Raw genomic sequence first — 12,502 nt, forward strand, 5'->3', positions numbered from 1 at the left:
GGGGGGTATGGCATGGGGGAGCAAGGACGAGCCTGACTTGAGGGGCTCTGCCCCATGGGGTGGGCCTGGAAGGTGCAAGCCACGCTCCCTTAGGGCACAGCAGCGCTCCTGTCCTTTTTCTCTGGAATGCAACCCTGAGCGGATTTGAATCCGCTTAGTAGCTGCCAGGTAGGGGCACTGGAAGGCAGCCTTTCTTGGCTCAAGGCTGGGAGCTGAGCTTTGTGAGTCACAAGGGAGCTGGGGTCAGAGAGGGAGACCAAGGAGCTGGGACTTGCGAGACTCCCTCCTCTTCCCTCACCAAAGACCTTTCATGCCTTTCTGGAGTTTGACAGCAAAAGGCTCCTTTTTCCACCTCACAACCCCCACACCCCCAATTCACCTTAGCTCCCTCCGTGCCCTTGGCCACGGGCTCTTCCTTGGAGCTTAGGCTTCATGGAAAGAGTTAGAAACACAGTGTGGGGAGTATTTGAGCTTTTTTGCTCCTCCCCCTAAGATTCACATTCCTTCCCTCACCCTCCTTTTTTTGGGCCAATTCAGAACTTAGTCAGCCTTTGTTAGAGGGTGAGCTGAAGAACAGGCATAATCCTTCACCTTTCTACGGAGCTGCTCAAAGTGCTTTCCTACACCTGATTTCATCGGAGCCCCGTAAGAGCTCCATGAAGAAAGTATTACCAGCCCTCCGAACAGAGGAGGAATTGGTTCTCAAAGGGGTCACACACCCAGCTGGGGGCAGATCCAAACCCATGTCACCTGGCCCCAAGTGCACCATGGTTCTATGGTCCCAATCAATAATGGAGTCGAATTCCCATCCATTATCGTACTGAATCCTCACAACAGCTCCGAGGAAGAAACTAGAAAACTGTTCCTATTTTCTAGATGAGGCAGTTTAGACCCAGAGATTAAGTAATTTGCCCAAGGTCATGTTAGGTGTTCAGGGCAAAGCCTCTTGGAGCCCAAAGCCTGTGCTAAGAGTACTGAAAAGGGAGAAAGCTGGGACTCGGAGAGGTCATCCGCCCAAGATCCCACAGCTCTTAAGGGGCAGCCCTGGAATTCCAGTGCTAGGCAAAAAGCCCGAGTCCAGCGCTTTTGCAGTCATACCCCACCAGCCGCCCCCAGACCCTGTGGTGTGTAGCTCATTCATACCCGTCCAAGGAGATCTCAAGGACAAAGGCTGTTTTACCGTTGGCTTTGGTTCGTAGCTCAAGCTCTCGCTGTTCCCCTGGCTGACCTCTCTCCATTCACACCTCTCCCTCGGTCTGCCAGCATTTCTTACCACCCCCACCCCAGCTTCTGGGTTCGGTTTTTTTCCCCTTGTCTGAGTTTGGGGACAGCTGGGTCTCTAATAATCCACAGGATAACTGGGAGAAGAATGAGCAGGGACCTTGTCCCCGCCGGGTGTCACCGCTCTCTTCCAGTGCCAGAAAGGATAATCTAGTTCCAGACGATGCAGTGGGAGGGAAAGCCCTCGACAGGGAACTGCTCCAAATCCCAGTTCCAAGAATGCAGACCTTTCAGCCCCGTGGTCCTTGAAGGCTTCTGCAAAGAGTGCTGGCCAGACCAGGACAACATGAGCTCTAAGACTCTGGGCAGGAAGGGGCAATGAATCTGGAACTTTCCTCCACCGCTACCTGCATCCACCTACCACTGCACAAATCCACCTTGGAAAAGCTCCTACGGTAATCGCAGGTGTACTCTACATCCCCATCGAGGACTTGGCTCAAGCTTCTTACTCACACCTCACTCCCTGAGGTTGGAAGGAAGACAAAATAGTCACGCAAAGAAGTAGGGAAAGGAAAGGAATAAAGTGGGGCTGGAGTCCCTGGAGGTTGAAGCCGGGTTGCTAAAATCTTGGCCCTTTTGGACCCAATATTCTTCTCCCCCAGAGGAGATAGTAGAAAGACACAAAGTCTGCACTCATTCATTTTTTGGAAAATGTACATAATTCTATAGAAATGAAACTATTTGCCACTTTAGTGTTCAGGGTCCATGTAGCTGTCAATAAAAAGGATAAGTAGCATGCTTCGTGTAGGTTACACCCAAACCTACAAATACAAAAATATATAAAGTGTTTAATACCAAAAACTATTCCTCAGCCACCATGGGCAATGCTGTAAACACTGCACTAGCTCATGACCACGTCCAGAAGCAGAAACTGGAACTAAAAGAGGAGCCGGAAAATGGACACTCAGCACTCCTGAGAAAGAACGTGTCACACAGGAATCCGTTGCAGTCATGCTATCTGAGAGGAAGGATTTGACAAGTCAATTTTCTTTTCTCTGAGCTAAGCACATGGGCAGCTCAGTTCCTCCCTGCACTCCAAAGCCACGGGCATCTCTAAAGTCCACTGGGACAAGAGCTACACATCTTGAGGGTGTTCACATGTCACTTGTTTTCCAACAACATAGGGCAAGCTCTGTGGGGACATATTTCTCTGGGGCTGGAGCTGTGTTCGTCTCGGGAATATGTGGGTCGGGGGACAGATTGCTCTGTACGCGCCGAACCCCAAGTGACAGAAACATCCTTGGATATTTTTTTTTCCTGTAATTTTTATTTGAGAGAAAGAGAGCACAAGTGGGAGGGGGAGGGGGAGAGAGAATCTCGGGCAGACCCCAAGCCAAGCATGGAGCGGGAAGCAAGGCTCTATCTCACCACCTTTTAAGATGTCATTTTAAGTAAACTCTACACCCAACATGGGGCTTGAACTCACAACCCCAAGATCAAGAGTAGTGTGCTCTGTCGACTGAGCCAGCCAGGAGCCCCACCCCTAGGTGGTTGTTGTTGTTGTTGTTTTTAAGATTTTATTTATTTATCTGACAGAGAGAGAGATCACAAGTAGGCAGAGAGGCAGGCAGAGAGAGAGCGGGAAGCAGGCTCCCCGCTGAGCAGAGAGCCCGATGCGGGGCTCGATCCGAGGACCCTGAGATCATGACCTGAGTCGAAGGCAGAGGCTTAACCCACTGAGCCATCCAGGTGACCCCCACCCTGGGTTTTTAATAGATTTCATTATCTGGTTGTTTCCTTCAAAAAGTGAAACATAAGGGCGCCTGGGTGGCTCAGGCGTTAAATGGCTGCCTTCGACTCAGGTCATGATCCCAGAGTCCTGGGATCGAGCCCAGCATCAGGCTCCCTGCTCAGCTCGAAGCTTGCCTCTCCCTCTCCAATTCCCCTTGCTTGAGTTCCCTCTCTTGCTGTCTCTCTCTGTCAAATAAATAATAAAATCTTTTTAAACAGTGAAGCATAGAGTTACTATATGAGCCAGCAATTCCACTACATATGTACCCGAAAGAACTGAAAAGAAGTTCTCAAACAAAAGTTTGTACCCAATAGCTCGTAGCATCACTATTCCTAATATTCAAAAGGTAGAAACAACCCAGATGTCCATTAATGAATGAATGGTATAAACAAAATATATTATATCCATACTATGAACTACTTTTCAGCCATAAAAAAAGAGTGAAATACTGACACACACTACAACATGGAGAAACCTTGTAAACCTCATGTTGAATGAAAGAAGCCAGACGCAGAAGGCCACCTATAGCATGGTTTCCGTATTTCCTATATGAAATGTCCACAATAGGGAAATCCACAGAGACAGAAAGCAGGCTAGTAGATCTGGGGAAGAGGGGAGTGGAGCTTAATGGGTAAAAGATTTCCTCTTGGGGTGATGCAAATGTCCTGGAACTAAATAAAGCTGATGGTTGCACAACATGGTAAGTATACCAAATGCCAGTGGATTGTATGCTTTGAAATGGCTCATTTTTATATGTGAATTTTACCTCAAGAAAAAAAATTCTTTTTGAGGTATTTCGAAGGTGGAGTCAATGGGTGGCATTTGGTGATTGATGGGTAGTAGGGAGGTAGGGTAGAGGAAGACATCGAGAATTACTCCCAGGTGGCGAACATGAGCAAATGGGAGGTGACTTCATTTACTGAAGAAGGAGCAGATACCCAGGAAGTGACAAGCTGCATTTTGGATATCATGAGCTGAAAGTACTGAGACATCCAAGCCCAGAGCTCAGAAGAAAAGTCTAAGACAAAGGTATCTGGGAGTCATCAACCTAACACCATAAACTGACACTATGAGAGTGAATGAGACTCACAATCTGAGGGTCTGAGGAAGGAGAATTCAATTTGTAAGTTTAAATTAAAATGTCAAAAGACATATTTGGTAAGGGACTGCTATCCAAAACATCACCCAAAAACTCTTAGAACAAAAGGAAAACAAACAACCTCAATAAAAATTGGGCCAAAGACTTTAACAGACTGGAGGGGAGGGAAGTGGAGGGATGATGGGATAACTGGGTGGTGGACATCAAGGAGGACAAGTGATGTAATGTTATATATAGATAATGTTTTATAAATGTTATGTAAGATTGATGAATCACTGACCTCTACTTCTGAAACCAATAATGCATAATAATTAATTGAATTCAAATAAAAAATGTTTAAAACAAAACACCTGGGGTGCCCGGGTGGCTCAGTCGGTTAAGTGTCTGCCTTCAGCTCAGATCATGATCCTGGGGTCCTGGGATCAAGCCCCACATTGGGCTCCCTGCTCAGTGGGGAGCCTGCTTCTCCCTCTTCCTCTGCCTGCCTCTCTGCCTACTTGTGCGCTCTCTCTCCCTGTCAAACAAATACATCTTTAAAAATTAAGAAATAAAAAGACCTTCACAGACACCTCATCAAAGGAGAATGCAAATAAAGCATATGAAAAGATGCTCCATATTACACATCATCAGGAAAACGCTAATTAAAACAATGAGACTACCACCACACACCTATTAGAATGGCCAAAATCCAGAACACTGACGTCACCAAATGCTGGTGAGGATATGGAGCAACAGAAACTCTCTCTCATTGTTGGGGAGAATACAGAACAGCACGACAGCTTTGGAAAGCAGTTTGGCGGTTTCTCACAAAACCCTCCCCGTAAGATCCACCAATCGCACTCCCTGGTATTTATTTAACCAAAAGAGCTGAAGATGTTTATCTACACAGAGACCTGGTTCACAGTTGCCAAAGCTTGGAAGCAAAGAAGATGTCCTCCAGTAGGTGAATGGATAAACTGGGGTCCGTCCACACGATGGAATAATATTCAGCACTAAACAGAAATGAGCTATCAAGCCATGAAAAGACAAGGAGGAAGCTTAAATCTGTATTATTAAGTGAAAGAAGCCAGTCTGAAAAGGCTACACTCTGTATGGTTCCAACTATAGGACATTCTGGAAAAGACGAAACTATGGAGACAGGAAAATAATCCGATCGGTGGTCGTGTGGAGGGGGTGTTATGAATAGGCAGAGCACAGAGGATTGTTAAGGCAGTGAAAATACTGTGTATGACACTCTAATGACGAACATACCATTATACCTTTGTTCAAACCCATAGAATGTACAGCACCAAGAGGGAATCTTAAGGTAAACAAGAGACTTTGGGGGATTAAAATATGTCAATGTTGGCTCATCCTTCGTAGGACATGTACCACTCTGGTGAGTGATATTGATGATGGGGGGCTATGTGTTTATCGGGGCAGGAGGTATATGGGAAGTCTCTGTGCCTTTGTTATTGTAAACCCAAAGCTACTCCTTAAAAAAAAAAAAAAAATTGTTGGGGCACCTGGGTGGCTCAGTGGGTTAAAGCCTCTGCCTTCAGCTCAGGTCATGATCCCGGGGTCCTGGGATTGAGCCCCGCATCGTGCTCTGCTCCCTGGAGAGCCTGCTTTCTCCTCTTTCTCTGCCTGCCTCTCTGCCTGCTTGTGATCTCTGTCTGACAAAGAAATAAATAAAAAATCTTTAAAAAAATTGTCTTTTAAAAAAAATAGAATGTGTCAGCCAACAGCACAGAAATTTTAAAATATAAGGCATTAAAAATTAGTATAAATTTAAAAATATAAAGTATATGCTCAAAGACCTTGCAATCTACTTGGGAAAACAAAACCAGTACGTCAAACAAAAGGTCCATGTAAAATAAGTCTCAAGCTGTGTAACTGATATCATCACAAACCACACTGTCTTTTCCCTCTACGCCTGAACACGCATCTAGCTACCTACTGAAAAACCTGTTCCCCCCCAAATGCCACATTCTCCCTGTCCTGCCATTTCACTGTTTCCTCCAACTAGAATGCTTTTCTCTACTTCCCATTCTTTTGGGCATCAACTTAGGAGTGGAATTGCTGGGGACAGGTAATTCTAGGCTTAACTTTTTGAGGAAACAATGAAATGTTTCTACACTGGTTGCATCCTTTTACATTCTCGCCAGCAAATGTACAAGGGTTTCAACTTCTCTACATCCTCGCCAACCTAGGATTTGCTTTTTTTTTTTTTAAATGGCTTACCTAGTGAGTGTGATGTGGTATCACATTTGTGGTTTTGATTTGCGTTTCCCTAATGACTAAACTAAATAACTTTTCAATATACCTGCCTTTCTCTGAATCATGGTCTTGTTTGTGACCTGTTGTGTTGCAACAGCCCACTTCAGAGGGTAATTATTAGGATTAAGTGAGTTAATAGATAAATCCACACAGGAAGTTCAACTGAAGCATCTCCATGACTTGAAGACTTCCAGAGCCTTCCCAGACAAAGTTCAGTGTTTCCTCCTACAGCAAAGGTCTATTTCTGTTATAGCATCCTGGAAGGTTCTAATACGCAGTCATGGTTGAAAACCACCAGATTGGGGCGCCATTCTCCAAACTGGTCAGATCATGGGAATCATCTGGGGCACCAATTAAAAGAGTGGATTTCCTGGCCTGGCACCAGATTCTGGAAACAGAATTTCCAGAAGAGAGGCCTGGAAATCCATATTTTAAAAGTAGTGCTCGCAGGTGATTCCAAGGACCAGGCCGGTTTAGGAAACCCTGGGCTTTTGGATAATTAGAGAACAGAAAATATGGAGGGCAGTTCAAAATGATAATCTGATTTGCAAATTAGGGTCCTCTTGCCTTGTGGCTCTGGAAAGAAAAAGATGACCCATATCTGGTTGCTAGCTCCCCATGGGCATCCAGGTGCTGAAGACTGTCCGTCTTTAACCCTTCCCATTTAGGAGTACCCGCACAGTCTTCGAAGCCTAGACTTCGGTGTGCATCCCAGAGAGGGTCCGACCTGCCCCTTCCATATGCCTAGTCCTTGATGGTTCCTCTTCCTCTTTAGTGGAATCAAAATTTTCCTACCATGTGCAGGAAGTGTTCCCAATGCTCTATTATCACCAACCCTCACAGCATCTCTGCAAAAGGGAGTAGTGTCTCCATTTTACAGATATGGCTGTGAGACATCAAGGAGCTTACCCAAGGACACACGCCTAATATGTGGCCGAGCATGGATAGTTACACTTCACCAGACAATTTGACTTGCCGCTGGGGCTTTCCAGCAATAGCCAGTGATTTCAGAACTGCAGCTCGGAAATACTTGGAACCTTCCTGTCCACAGGAATCCAGAGAGAGTATCCAGGGGACTTTGGGAAAGGGGAGCTCAGTTATAGGGAAGCAAAGGCAATGGTGAAAGCAACCAGCCCTGAGCACAGATGGCCACACTTCCCTATCCCACCCCCATCACTACATCCTCCTAGAACTGAATGAAGCCGGAAGGGGATATCACCTCAGCTCTGGGCAGCAGGAAAGAAGTTGACCTCTGGGAGGGAGATAGCAGGGGAGGGGTTATGGCAAGGGGAAAAATGGGAGGGGGCATCCCTTCCCGAGCAGGAACAAAAGACAGAAAAGTTTCCAGCCATGTCAGGGCTAGTCTTGTGACTACGCCACACTCGTTAGGGGATCCAGGATGTACAGGGCTCTGGAATTTTATGATGTTTCAGGATGAGTATCCAGGTAGTCAATGGAGAAGCCATTGGTAGACCAGCTGTCCCTAAAGGAAGGCCACAAGACATGGAGGACCTCAGGGTTGAGGCTGGTTGAACCCCATATTAGGAAAAGTGCCGTGCAAGACTGAAGCAGGCTGCCCCACAGAGATGCTTCCTTCACGGGCCCCTATCAGTGAGCAACACCTCCCCCTCCCCCCAAGTCCTTCAACCCCACCAAAAATCTCATATTCTGAGTGAAAATACTGTGGGTGTGATACAAACACCATTTCATGACACACCCTCTAGCTCCTCTCCCACCAGTCTTCTACCTCACATTCATCCTATATAGAAAATTCTGAAGCCACCACTAACCTCACTGTCTTCTAGGGACCTGGGAGAGGGGCGCTGTGAGTGTGTTAGAGGGTTGCAAGAGAGAAATCCCTCTCCTATAAAGACTTCTGAGCTGACCTGGTATCTGCTATGGCTGAAGGAAGAAAGGAGAGGACACTGGAGAGAAAGACAGTGACAGAAGTGCTAGAGAACGCCACAGGCCTGGGGAAAGACTTCCCGGAAAAGGGACTGGCAGTGACATAATTATCTTCCATCTTTAGGATAGACATTACAGGCCATGAGGAGATCAGGCCCAGATCTGAAAAAAAAAGAGTTCCCCTTGGGGAGGTGGGAAGGAGACCTAGCAATGGAAGTTTCCAGGAAGCTCCTTCAGAGAGGGAAGTGTGTTTAAGTGGAGGTGAGCTCCCTAAGCTGTCAAGCTTTAGGAGTGGGCATGTCTTGAGGAGGCCCACGTGAACTTCGAAGGTTCTTGTCTGCGGTGATGCTCACCGTCTCCTTGGGGCTCTCTGAGCATCCACCCCCAACTGGGTCCTTCGTCCTGAAGCATCTGGCTGGCTTGCTACCTGCTGCTAGTTCCTGTCTTTTCATCTGTGACCTCCGCTCCCTACATCCGTGCTTCTCTCTTCACAGACTGTAGCTATTTCTGCTCTTCTAGTAGGGAAGGGCTGGGTGTCTTCCCCTTCCCAAGGTCACAGCTGGCTGGGCTGGAAGGAAATCTGCTCCCTCCAGCCCCTCTGGAGTTCTGACCCTAGGGATCAGCACAACACAGGACAAACTACCTGGACGAGTCTTAGCTTCCCATCCATTACTCATGCAGTGTATTTTCCGAGTCCTACTAAGGGCCAGGAACCGAGAATACACTAGTGATCAAAATGGACCCAGAGCTCACAGTCTTGTCCCAGGGGTCCTGGGACTGGAAAACCCCAAAACCAAAGTCTTCTGTATTTATGTACGCATAGAAATACTTGCAATATCTAAGGCCAAAAAAGGACTCATATTTGAAATATTTATTTTTTTAAAGATTTTTTTTATTTATTTGACAGACAGAGATCAAAGTAGGCAGAGAGGCAGGCAGAGGGTGCGGGAAGCAGGCTCCGTGCTGAGCAGAAAGCACAATGCGGGGCTCGATCCCAGGACCCTGGGATCATGACCTGAGCCGAAGGCAGAGGCTTTAACCCACTGAGCCACCCAGGTGCCCCATCATATTTGAAATATTTAAAGAACTCCTACAAAGCAGTAAGACAGCCAGATACAAAAATGGACCCCCCAAAATGGACAAAATACTTGAACAGATATCCAAATGACTAAAGATATGAAAAGGTGCTTCACTTCATTGGTTATCAGGGAAATGTAAATTTAAACCACAATGCGATGCTGCTATATACCCACCTGAATGGCTAAAATTTTTTTATTAACATATAACGTATTATTTTCTTCGATTCATTCACAGGTCTGTGAATCATCAGTCTTACACAATTAACAGCACTCACCTAGCACATACTCTCCCCCAGTGTCCATATCCCAGCAACCCTATCCCTCCCTCTCCACCCCCTAGCAACCCTCAGTTTGTTTCCTGAGATTAAGAGTGTCTTGTGGGTTGTCTCCCTCCCTGGTCCCATCTTGTTTCATTTTTTTCCCTCCCTGCTCCCCACAACCCCCCGCCCTGCCTCTCCAATTCCTCATATCAGAGAAATCATATGATAATTGTCTTTCTGACTTATTTCGCTTAGCATAATACCCTCTAGTTCCATCCACATCATTGCAAATGGCAAGATTTCATTTTTTTTTGAAGATTTTACTTATTTGACACACACAGATAGTGAAAGAGCACAAGCAGGGGGAGTGGCATGCAGGCAGGCAAAGGGAGAGGGAGAAGCAGGCCCCCTGCTGAGCAAGGAGCCCGATGTGGGGCTCAGTCCCAGGACCCTTGGGATCATGACCCAGGCCAAGGGAAGACACTTAACCTACTGAGCCACCCAGGCGCCCCAAGATTTCATTTTCTGATGGCTGCATACTATTCCATTGTATATAGATACCACATTACCACATCTTCTTTATCCATTCATCTGTTGATGGACATCTAGGTTCTTTTCACGTTTGGCTGTTGTGGACATTGCTGCTATAAACATTCAGGTGCACGTGCCCCTTCGGATCACTAGATTTGTATCTTTAGGGTAAATACCCAGTAGTGCGATTGCTGGGCCATAGAGTAGCTATTTTCAACTTTTTGAGGAAACTCCATGCTGTTTTCCAGAGTCGCTGCACCAGCTGGCATTCCCACCAACAGTGTAGGAGGGTTCCCTTTCTCCACATCCTCGCCAACATCTGTCGTTTCCTGACTTGTTAATTTTAAATGGCTAAAATTTTTAAACCTTTATAGATTGATAATACAAAATGTTGCTGAAAACGTGAAGTAACTGGAACTCTAAGACACTGTGGGCAGGAGTGTAATTAACATGAGCAGCTCAAAAAATTATTTAGGAGCATTTACTAACACTAAATGTGGGATTACTCTATGACCTAGTAATTCTGATCCTAGGTATATATCCAACAGAAAGATGAACATAAGTGTACCAAAGGACACAAACAAAAGTGCTACAGCAGCATTATTCATAATAACCCCAAACTGGGAACAACTCAGATGTCCACCAACAGAATAACGGATAGGGGCACCCAGGTGGCTCGGTTGGTTATGATCTGACTATTGATCTCAGCTCAGGTCTTGAACTCAGGATCGTGAGTTCAAACCCCATGTTGGGCTGCATGAGCATAGAGCACACTTAAAAAAAAAAAGAAATACAGAATAACAGTTAAACAAATTGTAGTATGCTCATTTAATGCCATACAGTAAAGCAATGCAAATGGATGAACCGCTGCTACCACAATGTGATATGCATGAATTTCACAAACATAATATTGAGAGAAACCAGACACAAAATGATACCTAACGATACCGGTTCAAAATCAGGCAAAACCATTCTACGGTGTTAGAGGTTACCTTTGGTAAGGAGGGTGGGGTAGTGGCTAGGAGGGAAAACGAGGAGGGCTTCCGGGATGCCAGTAACGATTTAATTCTTGACTTGGGTCACAGTATACATGGGTATGTTCACTGTGTCACAATTTGTTGACCTGTACACTTAGGCTTTGTGCATGTTCACACATGTCTGGTATACTTTGATGAAAAACAACAAGAACAAAACCCACAGGAGAGCGAACTATTTTCAGGTGGGTAAAAAAATGGAAGGTGGGGAGGGACTAGGGGGGAGATGAAGATTTTACATCCAAGTGGCTGAGCTGTGGCACCGATTTAAAGCAGCAGGGAAGACTGTTGAACGGAGCAGGACAGGAATTATCTCTCCAGTCCCTGGACAAAAAGTCTCCAGATACACCAGCCTTCCTTTCCCACCTAATCCTACACCCTCTATTCATTCAAAAACGGATCCTTCTGGCTGGAGCCCACTGTTTCCCCAGTCTAACAGCCACTTCTGTCTCCAGGCAAAGAGACCCAGTGTTTGAAGCCAAAATTGGGGTTCTTTTTCTTTAAGATTTTTTAAATTTATTTATTTAACAGAAAGAGGCGGGGGGGGGGGCGCAGGAGGAGGGGCAGAGAGTCCGGGAGATGATCGGGAAGCTTCAAGTCAGGGAGCCTGCTCAGGGCTCTATCCCAGGATCCTGGGATCATGACCTGAGCTGGAGGCAGACGCTTAACCGACTGAGCCACCCAGGTGCCCCCCAAATTGGGGTTCTGAGACACTGACATTTCCTCTAGAGATCCTAGGCCATTGATGTAAATGTCCTATCAGCTAAACTGAAATAATCCTAAGTACTAGAGTGGGGGCCAGGCGCTCATGACGTCACCGCATCCAAAGGAATTACCTACTCAGGGTACTTGTGCTTTTCGTGTGTGTCTGAGAGAGGAAGGGGCAGCCAACAGCATCAAACCCAGTACTGTGTTCTCTCCCCAGGCCCATCTCTATTCCAAACCGCATCCAGGGGTCTGGAGTCACGCTAGAATGCCCCCTGAGCCACTTTCCCAGTGGAAGAGAGCAGGAAGGAACCACTGATCACAGGTTCCACTGACAAGAGGGGAAAACCTGGGGGGTGGCAGTTCCTTTCTGGGGTAGGTCACACCCCCTATACAAAAACATCCCAAAGAGAGCTGGTACTGAGTTTGCGTTGGAAAGGTGGAGATACCCCAGGGAGGAAGTGGCAAAAAGCGAGATGGGAACACCCCTCTTTGATCCCACAAGGTGCGTCAGGGAAAGTTGGATTTCGTTTAGGCCGGGATGGAGACTTCTCTCCCCTGTGCTGCCACCAGGATCAGTGGGTCAGAGGAAGCCAGGCTCCCCCCACCCGCCCCTC

This window comes from Martes martes, assembly GCF_963455335.1.
Source record: "Martes martes genome assembly, chromosome: 15".
In the NCBI taxonomy this organism is placed as follows: domain Eukaryota; kingdom Metazoa; phylum Chordata; class Mammalia; order Carnivora; family Mustelidae; genus Martes; species Martes martes.